A 9,029-nucleotide genomic window follows, 5' to 3' on the forward strand; every position below is an offset into this window, starting at 1 on the left:
AGGGCGGGGGTCACAGGTAAGCGCTCTGCGGGCGCCTCCTGACGCGGGGGACCCAGGAGCCCGAGTCCCCGGCTTTCGTCGTTCTCAAAGGCCTGCGAGGGCGCCTCTTCCCAGTTGGGGACACTAAGAACCCCGAGTCCGAGAGCCCCCGGCTTAGCTCTGCAGCCTCAGCGCACAGCCAGGATTTCGAATACCGCGCCCCCACCCCCCGCTCCTGAGCCCTCATCCTAGGCGGCTGGGGGCCAGCCCGCGGCTGCCCAGTGCCGCCCGGGGGGCTTCCCGGAGGAGGCGGCCGGAGCCGCCCGCCCAGCGCCACAGCGCGGCTCTCGCCGAACCTCACGGCCGCACCTGGGAAATGGGCGTGTTGGCGTTCGCCCGGCAAGATGCTGAGAGGCGAACACTCGGCGTTGGGGTGAGGTGCACGACACAGGGGAAACCCGCGGGCGCTGCAGGAAGAGTAATCTCAGGCAGAGGGACTGTAAGAATGGCCGAGTTCTCAGAGCTGGGGGAAGCGAAGCCGAGTCGGGGGGCTGCCCGGCCCCCCCAAAAAAGATGCGCCCCGCCTGGAGCGGGGAGGCGGTGCTGGTCCCAAATAAAGAGAGGGTACTGAGCTCGGCGGCGCCCCAGCCCACGGGCCAGCAGGGCCCCGCCCAGCGCCTGGACCCCGCCCGCCCTCGGAGGCAAGAATGTGGAGCCGAGCGGAGGGGGTCGGCAGGCGGCCCAGTTTCCATGATGCGGGGGGCGGGCTCTGGGAGGAGGGTGGTGCGGGCGGGTTGCCAGCTTCCGCGCGGGGGCCCCTCACTCCCGCAGCCCCGCGGGGCCCCTCGGGAGGAATTTCCGGCCTGGGATTGATTATCGGGCGCCCCTCCCCCGGCCGCGGAGACCCCCCGGCTCGCGAGGGCGGGGGAGCCGCGGTAATGAGACCCGGCTGTGCGCGGGCGGGGAGGGGCCGCTCGGGGAAGTGGCCGGCCGGGGCGCCCCCTCGCCACGCGTGCGGAGCCGGGACCCCGAGCCCCACAACCGCTAGGCCTCGCCCCACGCTCCAGCCCCCTGGCGACTAGGGATGGCATCAGCGCCTCTGGCGACCCCTCTGCCAGGCCCTGGGGCCCAGCACCCTCGGCAGCCCCCGGGGCCGCCCCTTCCCCTGTGGGGCGCCCGTCGGGGTCCCGGCGGCCCAGAGGAGCCCTGCAGGCCCGAGAGCAGAGCGCACGGCGCCTCCGGCCACCGCGTGGGACAGAGGCTCCTGCCACCTGAGCTCAGAAAACCCGCCCGGCGCCTGGCTGCCGACTCCGCCCACCGAGGCGGCAGTGCCCGCGTTTTCCTCCGCTGGTCACCCCCCAGTGCCCTGCACTTCACACACTGCTGGCACGCTGACCCCGCCATGCCCCCTCTGCCCCAAGCACGGTCTCCCTCATTTGTCTCCAGCTTCCGAACTGACACCAGCTCTGGAGGCCAAAGCCCTGACCGGCTCGGCTGGGGCTTGTCCACTGGGCTCCCTGCCGCTGACTCCTCTGGCCTCCTCCCTCCCCCTCACCCCTCTGCCTGGCCCAGTGTGGGCTTCCCCCTAGCCGCCCTCTGGGAAGCAGGCCCACTAAGGCCAGCTACCCCTGGGGCCACCCTACAGCACCTAACCAGAGAAGCTCTGTGGCCCTGTGTTGATCTGGAGTCAGCCCTGCTCCCTGTGCAGAGGCTGCAAGCTGCATCTCTACCCTGAGTCTGAACTCATCACTTGCTGGGGTTAGGGGTTACCCCTGCAAGGCTCCCAGTCTTGTCCAAAGGGAATTGAAAACCCCTTTTCATCATAAAATGACCCAGCGCTAAGCCTCTTCATGGGCATGGCTCACGGTGAACAGCTGTCAGGGCTCTGGAGTTGAGTGGGCTTCCCATCTGCACCCCTACTGGCTGAAGCTGAGGGGGGACACAGTCTCTCTTGCTCACCCTGGAGCCCCATGCCCCCCACGATGCTGGAGAGCAGCCCGCCCTGGGATGGCCAGTCTGCTCCACCCTGAGGCCCTTCCTAGTCTCTGGAGTCCAGCCCAGACCGCAGGAGTAAAAGGCTTTAGCTCTCTGAGTCTCAGGGTCCCCCCACGCCCCCCGCAGCGCTGCTCTGAAGATTAAATAAGAGCAGGCTGGGCATCGGGCAGCGTGGTGCCGGCCAGTGGTGGCAGCATCCTGTCACTGCAGGCCTCAGCCCCTATGGCACAGCTTGAGGGCTGTGGAAACCTCCCCTAACTGAGGTCATTGGGGTGGCGGGGGAGAGGTGGGTCACCCTTTAATTTGCTTGAGGTCAAGTCAATGTCCTACCTGATTTGCAGCAGAGGATACTGACTTGTTTCTGTAGAGAGACCTTCCCCACAGACTCACAGCCACTCCGTGCAGAGGGACACCCTGGCCTGCGTGGCCTGGCCCTGCGGATGTGCTGAGCGAGAGTGGCCTGGGCCTCAGGGCTGGGTGCCAGCTCCCTCCCCAGTCTGCCCTGGCCTCCTCCAGGAACCAGAACAGGGCCTGGGTGGGAGTCCCCGGGGGCAGTGGTCACCCTTTTTCTCCTTAGGTTCTCTGTGCGGGCAAAGCTGGACACAGTGGCCCTTGGGGTCCTGCCCGCCCGAGTCCCTCCCCTCCAGGAGCCACAGTGGGGAGAGCACAGCTGTCACCTCCTCCATGCCACAGCCGCACACAGCCAGCGAGCAGTATTTCCAAGAATGCATCTTCTCCTGCTCCACTTAGCACGGATGCTGGGCTCGGCACCCCAGACTTCTCACCCTAGTCCCCAGTCCTTCTCTCAGGACTGTCTTGTCCCGGCCCCCCACGCTCGCTGTCACAGCCTGGGGTGGGGGTGCGGGGGCCGGGGCGGTCACAGCCCAGTGCCCCTCACAGCTGCTGCCTCTGCAGCCCAGGGAGGGCCCCGCCGCAGCCTTACACGCTGACTGGCGGCTTAGCTCCTCGTCCTGTTTTGTAGGGCGGGAAACCAGTGCCCAGAGAGGGGCAGCGACTTGGGCAGGGAGGCCCAGCTGGTTTTCGAGCCCCACAGTCACAAGGGCCCAGCCGAGGCTCAGCCCTCTGAGGCCTTGGGTGTGAACCCCAAGCGCGTCTCCCGCCCCAAGGAAGCTGGGCAACCTGGACTCTTGGGGCTGTCTCCGGGCTACTGGTCATCTCCTGAGGGAGCCCAAGCTCTGTGTGTCCGTTACTCCCCGGAACCCAGAGGAGAGAGGGAAGCAGGGCAGCCCGGCTGGCACTGGGCAGGTGGAGGAGGGGAGACCCCTGGGGGGAGGGCAGACCAGTCCCCCGCCAGAGTCCTTAGGCACAGGGGGAGCAGCAGGAACCCCCCCCCCCGCTTTGATGGTGCCTTGAGAAGCAGGACCGCTGTCACCCCGCGTCACACATGCAGAAAGAGGTTCAGTGGGTGCAAGCTGGTCCGAGCAGAGCCGGTGCAGCCACGGAACACCACACCTCCCACGAGCTGTGACCACGGGCGAGGCAGCTCGCCATTTTAAGCCTGTTTTGTCCTACAAAATGGGGACAGTGGCAGCGCCAGCCTCGGGGCTGTGACGTAGATGGAACTCGCAGCATCAGCACAGGCAGAGCTGGTGCTTTTCCGGGTACCACCTGGCTCTTGCTCACTTGCTCCCTCACCTCAACTTGTGAAAGGGACCCAGTGATTTTATTTCTTTAACTATCCTCTCTGGCTGACTGTCGCGAGCCAGCCCCGGGCCCTATTCAGCTGAACAGACCCTTTTACGACAGGCTGAGGGGGCAGCATCTGGCGCTATCTGGGCGGCAGGCGGCAGGGAGGACTTCGTGGAGTGGGGTGCTCCGGACAGGCCTCCGGGTCAAAGGCTTTTCCAGGCTGCACGGGGGCGGGGGTGGTACCCCAGGAGCAGCATGAGGTGTGGATGCGGCATGGGGGTGGCAGAACCTGACTGCAAAGCACCTCGAACACCAGAGTCTGGGGTTCCCTGGCACCCAGAGGCACAGGAAATTTAAGGCTGGGAGTGACCTGAGCCATGTGCAGTGCACCTGGAGAAGAACTTTCCAGATGGCGAGCGTGGCACCTGGCATTGTCACGTTCTCGAGGAGCACGTGAGAGCAGGTGGGTGATGTGAGCTGCAGGTGGACCCCGCGCAGGCTGCCGAGGCCCCAGAGGCCTTAGAAAGAGGGTCTCTGAGCTGCAGGCCGGCTCCTCGGCCCCTGCCCCCACCTCCTGCCCCCTGCTGCCCCGGGCCCTCCTGCTCCTTGCCACCCCACCCCAGCCTCCTTCCCCGGGGACTTCCCCCAACTCCTCTCTGTAGGTGGACCTGCTCCTTTGGGGGCAGGAAGAAGGAAGACAGAGGAAGTGACTTAAGGACATCCCAGGCTCAGGAGTCAGAAGCCGACACTTGACACTGGCCTCTTGCTGGCGGTGACCCGCGGGAACCAGCTGCCCTTGCTTTCAGAGTCTATAAAGTTGGAGTGATGTAAGATGCCCGGTCCAGGGAGTTTGGGGGACGAATGTGCAGTGTGTGCAGCGGCTCGGCAGAGGCTCCGCGCCCTCCTGCGCAGGGAGGGCTCTCGTGCAGGAGCGTGAGGCGGGGGCTTGGAGAGGGCAGGGAGAAGCTGACATGAAGGGCGGCCGGGAGGAATCCCCAGTGCAGTGGCGTGAGGGGAATGGCAGGAGCTCGGCACCAGGCCATAACGAGCCTTGAACGCCCTGTGCGAGCGGTTAGTCCCCAGGGAGTTACGCTGCCCCGTGCACCCCTGAAGATGCTCGGTGCGGTCCTTTCATCCCTCTGCAGCTGGCTGTTTCTGCTGCTCTTACCTGAGCTCTGAGGTTCCACCTCAGCTTGGATTGGGTGTCTACTGCAGTCCAGTAGCTGGGGACCCGAGGGAAGGGCCAGAGGTGCAAAGGGGCGAGAGGGTGGCAGGGCCCTACAGGTGACTGTCAGCCTTGGGAGTTGGTGACCGCCAGCCTGGAGTGGGGCTGGGGCTGGAGTGGAGCTGTGGGCACATTCTAGCTGGGACAGAGGCTGGAGCACCCCTGAGCGGACCTGCTTCCTCGTCCCTCTGGGGGTGCCCACAGCAGGAAGCCTTGGGCAAGAAAAACCTCAACTGAGAACATGAAATGTGTGCACGTGTCCGCGTCCCCTGTAAGTCAGGGCTACAGTGTCCCCTGTAAGTGAGGGCTCCTGCCTTCGAGGAGCCCGGGAGGAGCCCCAGCCTACACTGTAAGCAACACCAGCCAGAAATCTGCCCCTGGAAGCCAACCTCCGGGCTCCTGCAGCATAACCCGGGAAAGCTAAGAGCTTGGCCTGCAGCAAGCGTTTGTTAAATAGTGGCTAACCATGTGTTTTATTCAATGACCCAACAATGGACCTGACTGAGAGTGCAGGACAGCGCCCTCCCCGTGTCTGGGACCAGACCGAGGGTGGGGCTGAGGATTAGCGTGGCTCCCCCCTTTCAAGGCACTGCATGTGGTCCGCACAGAGTGCCCCTTCCTCGCGTCACGACCAGGCCCTGGGGCCCTAACTGGCTCCAGGGGAGCTGGGAAATGCCGCCAGGAGGCAGCTAGGAGTCCTTCGCTCAGATCCCGGGAGCTGGCGCCTCCCTCCGGTGGGTGGCAGGTCTCGCCGAGGATGGAGCCTGTGCTCCCAGTCGCTGGGGGTGCGGAGGGGGTTGAGCCGTCCTGAAGGCTTGGTCCCCTGGAGCAGGGCCTGGGGAGACTGGCCGTGCGCCAGCGCCGCGGGTGACTCGCTCCTCCAGGAGCTGGCGCGCGCCTCGAGGCGGCCGCGGGAGCCGGTTTGGGCGCCACCTGGCGGCGAGGCCCCGCACTCGCACGCGCCTGTTACCTTCGGGCCCGCCCACTTCCCCGCGCCCAGAGCGCCTCGGTATTTGCGGCCCGCAAACGACCGTCCAGTCGCGCCTCTCTGCCGGCTCCCCACGCCGGGATCCTGGGCGCCCGCGACTCCTCCTGGGGCTTCATCTTCACCCAGGGTGGCCGACCCTCGGGCTGCGTGGAGGCAGTTGCGTGAAAGGATTCCGCATGGGGAGTTGGGCGTAGGGGTGGAGAGTCAGAGTCAGGTTTTGTTTTGTTTTTTTTTTTTTTCTTAATCCTATAGAAGTGCAGTACGGGTCAGAGGTACAGGGGTGAGAGGATTCACTAGAGAGTGGGGAGCAGAGCAGGCAGGTCTACTGAAATACACTGCTGAGGGGAGCAGCGGCCGGTCAGGCGAGGTCTGCCGCGCCATGTGGCTCAGTTCCCGGGGCCGGGGGTCGAACTTGTGCTGCAGTGGGTGTGGTAGCTTCACAGTGCTGTGCTTTAACCCGGTGCGCCACCAGGCCCCGGAGTCAGCTTTTGTGCCCAGCTGTGACCCTTGACCGGCGCCGCTCACCAGGTCTCCGAGCGGCCTGGTGAGGGCAGCACGACCCTCGTCCCCAGTCTACTGACCGAAAACAGCTGGGAGACACAAACCGGGCCTCTGCCAGCTGGCTGGACTCCGGACGGCCTGCTCTAAAGCCAGACGGTGTGGACAGCTTCCTCCGGCTCTGCAGAGCCCGCCCAGCCCCTCCTGCCTGGCCTGGCCCCCGGGGTGGGCTTCCAGCTGTGGAAGTTTGCTTCTTTATCAGACAGGACTCCTGGGCGTCCTTGGACACTTGCGGTGACTTTCTCCACTGCAGAGAGGATTAGAGGCCGGAAAGCTCTCTCACTCTATTTCTCTTTGCTTCCCTTCAAGAGCGGGAGCCAGGGGCCGGGGCCTCCATCCACCCAGCAGGCGCCCACTGGGGAGCTTTGCTGGTTCTTTTACAGATGGGGACACCTGCAGACTGCTGGGGCTTCTCTCCTGGGGTGTCTTTTTCCCGGGGTTAAGACTCCAGGCAAGGAGGTGGGGTGGGGGTGGGGCACCGGTGTGAGGTGAGCTGTGAAGGGGCAGCAGAGGCACACGGTGGAGGGCACTCACTCACGGGGCTGGCTGGGGCTGGGGGGGCCTGACCCTTCTCCTGCAGTGAAGCCCACACTCAGCCATTTCCTGTTTCCAGGTTCTGGGGTGAATCACCTCTCCCAGAGTCACACAGAGTATGGGGCAGAGTCAGGACTCCACATAGCCCTGGTTGATAGGGATATGAATTTTCTCTTGCTTTTAAAATTTATTTATTCATGCATACAGAACTGGGGTACAGACCAGAGGTGCAGAGGAGGTGAGAGGATTCACCAGAGACAGAGTGGGGAGCAGGACAGGCTGAGGGGAGCAGCAGGCGAGACAGGAGAGGTCTGCTGCTCCCTGTGGTCACACTGAAGCTGCTGCAGCTGGCTTGCAGTGCAGCATCGTAACCTGTTGCACCACCAGGGAAGGCCCCGGGAATATGGATTTTCAGTCCATTTACAGATAAGGAAGACATTGGATCAACTTGTCCAAGGCCACACAGCAAGAAGGCTGTGAGCGAGCCCTCTTGGAGAAGCTCATAACTTCTCTGTAAAAGTGGGCCACGTGCTGAGCTCCCACAGGTGTAGAGGCCACGTGCGAGCCCTCCGGAGCCTGCCGGTGCAGCTCATTCTCTTGGTCTCCTGATATTTTCCAAGAGCCTTAAGTCCCTAATCATTCCCAGTAAGAATAGAGGCTGAAAGGAGAAATGACTCAGATGGCTGCAAGCCTGGCAGTTTCTTCACAGAGACAGCGGCCGTGCCACACCAAGCTGAGACACTCCTGTGTTGGCTTCCACTTGGACCAGCCTGCTGTTGAGTCCTGCACAAATTTTTGTGCAAGAATCATCAAGGATGCTCCCAAGGACTGCAGATCTCCTGCCAACAAATGCTGGAGGAAAGGGAATCAAGAAGTTAGGAGTTAGGACCATCTCCATAAAAGTGGGAGTTACCTGGTCCCGCCCCCACTTAACAAGGGCAGAGCTGGGCAGCCAGGTGTAGCTGCTGCTCCGGGAAGGCAGGTGCGCTGGGGAGCAGGAGGGGAGGTCGCTTGCTTCTGGGATTTGGACTTGCACCAGGACTTGGAGGAGACCCACGGAGGACAGACTCGTAGAGGTGCCTGGAAGAGACAGGTGGGTGAGAGATCTGGCTCCCACCTTGATTTGTGCCTTTCCCTTAACTTTGCCAGGTGCCTTAGACTTGTGGCAAGTTTGGGGCCCCAGTGGCCCCACATGGGGTGGACCCTGTTACCCATGGCAGGATGGGCGGCTTTGGGGTTTTATTAGCTAACTAGGACCTTCTCTTGCCTCCTCTCTGCTCTCTCTAAGGCTTCTTATCCTATTAAGCTCTTTCCTCTGAGTCTGCTTTGTGTGCACCGTCGGCTGGATCCTTTTAGAGTAAACAAATTGGGGTTCCTGGGGTGCCCGTGGGTCGTGAGATAGCAAATGACTAAAAATCACTGAAAGATTACAGTCAAGGTAAGCGGCAAAGATACCAATCTGCAGTACCCGAGTCTGTAGCAATGGATGCTTCATTTCTTTTCAAGTAACTCACGCCTGCCGACCAAGGGGGACGCACTAAAATTTCCTATCTAAACCTTTCTAAGGATTTGCATAAAAACATACAGGAAAGGGGGCGAAAATGCCGCGAGTCTGCTCTGGGGGCCCCCAGTGGACGGGTCCCGCGTCAGGCGGGCTTGCCGGCGTCCACTGTTCTTCCTGTTATGAATAACGCCAGTGCAAACACCTTTGTGCTTGGAGCGCGCTTTGCTTGAGCGGTCACCTCGAAATGAAGGCCGGCGGGAGGCTGGTGCCGCTGTCCGTGTCCTGTCCCCCCCGGCCCCCCGCAGTCTGCGCGGGGTCGGCGCCGGGCAGCTCTCGGACACCCCGACCTGCCGGGGTCGCGTCGTACTCCAAGGAACGTCCCCAGGGCTGTGGAGCTCTGAGAAACACCAGGTTTTCCTGGAAAGTGAGTGAAGCCGCGTGCTGCGCACAGGGGCGTTTCGGTTGGGTGGAGTCCAGTGCCTCAGCACTGGCCCTGCAGGTGAGACGCCTGCAGTGCGAGCTTCTGCCCACCGCACCCCGACCCCCAGGCTTGCGCGGCGGAAGGTCTAGCTCGTGAGCTTTCAGGAAGCAAACTT

This window comes from Condylura cristata, unplaced genomic scaffold (assembly GCF_000260355.1).
Source record: "Condylura cristata isolate star-nosed mole 26May11 unplaced genomic scaffold, ConCri1.0 scaffold00008, whole genome shotgun sequence".
Lineage (NCBI taxonomy): Eukaryota > Metazoa > Chordata > Mammalia > Eulipotyphla > Talpidae > Condylura > Condylura cristata.